Below are 1,650 nucleotides of genomic sequence, written 5' to 3'. Positions count from 1 at the left end.
CTAGAGGGATGCCAACACTTGTTGGGGACCCTAGCCCACTCTGAACCCACCTGGGTGATGATGTAAGTACTGGCTTGGTGGTTTGACTGTTTTGGGTGGTTGAGGTGGCCTCAGCAACCATTCTTGGCTGCTCAGGAAGCTCCCACCTTAGTTGGCTTGATGTGTATGGACAAATGCTTTCTGGGTAAACCATATTTGGTTGCCAGATGCTTTTAATGTTGACAAACATATATAGACATTTAATGGTCTATCTGTCTGATGGTTTAGCTGGCTATAGGTTGTCAAGTGAACTTGTGTAGCTAGCTAGGGATTAAATCCATGTTGGATTTCTCTGATTGTGTCCCCGTGTGGACACAATCGTTGTTCCCTGGATAATCTGTCTACTGGCTTTTTCTATGTTTGCTTGTACCAAATGGCTAGATAGCCATATGATGACACAAACAGGGCTTCCTACCCTTTTGGTGTGCTTGAGATCATGCATGTGCAATTTATGAACAAAACCATCTGGTTTGTTCATGATGATGTGTATACCTCACTCCAGCTCCTAGAAATTTTGGTGTTGGTGTAGAGGTTTTGCTTCTGGTGGTCTTTTGCTTGCCCTGCTCCTCCTAGCAAGCTTGAGGTCTTGGTTTAATTTCTGGTGATTGTGAATAGATGAGACAGCTCTAGCTGTTCACCTGTTCTTGGTGTTCTTGGCTGTTCTTGGTGCTCGGTGACTTACCCCGTCGCTTGGTCGATGAATGAGCTAGGGTTTGCTGTGGAAAAGTTTTTATATGGTTGGCCCTTGCTTCCCCGGTCGACAGCCTCCACCTTTCTCTTTGGGTGATTCACCGTGTATGTGTAGCTGCATGCACACATGCCTTGTGAGCAGTGCCGTGTGTGTGTATGCTCGATACCCTGTACTTGGCTGTGAGAGTTGGATCAGCTCGGCAGACTTGATATTATCCACTATTTCCATTCTTTTAACCTGCCAAGTGGCTATGCCACTTGGCATAACTTCTTCTTTGTTGTGCTTGTGTGCAGGAATCAAGAATTGATCAAGATGATCCAGAAGATCATCAAGTCCAAGATCAAGTGAAGATGTTCTTGTAGTATTAGGATATTTAGATAACTTGTAATTTTTCCTTTTAATTTTTCTATTTCTTCAATTCTTGTAATGTGTTGTAATTCAATAATTCAATTCTGAATATTGTAAAAGACAATGTATTATGTGTGTGATTATCAATAAAGCTCCAATTTTCCTTAATGAGTTTTATATAGTTGTCCTACTATTTATATTCCTAATTACTTATAATTGTTTATTGAATTATCTCAAGTTTGAATTATGTGATATTCATTTGAGGTTTGAATTTGAAATTCAAATTCAAATTTGGTTTGAATTCAATCATACAACTTAATTTAGAATTCAATCATGCAACTTAAGGTTGTGATGCAAACTCTCCTCTCTTCTCAAAACCCTAGTTTAGTTGAATAAGGAACAAGTTTATCGCACTCCGAAACCCTAACCCCGTAAGGTGTCGAGAGAGAAACTTGTCCCCCTTCGATGCAGTTTTTGTTTGAAAGCGCGAAATTTCCCTGAATTTGCAATGCAATGCACATCCCTTTCTAAAATCTACCCTCGATCGTCTCTAAACCTGGGACATTACAGCC

The sequence above is a fragment of the Lolium rigidum genome, chromosome 6, assembly GCF_022539505.1.
Source record: "Lolium rigidum isolate FL_2022 chromosome 6, APGP_CSIRO_Lrig_0.1, whole genome shotgun sequence".
NCBI lineage: Eukaryota > Viridiplantae > Streptophyta > Magnoliopsida > Poales > Poaceae > Lolium > Lolium rigidum.
The sequence above is the reverse complement of the archived record's forward strand: the minus strand, read 5'-3'. Positions refer to the sequence as shown.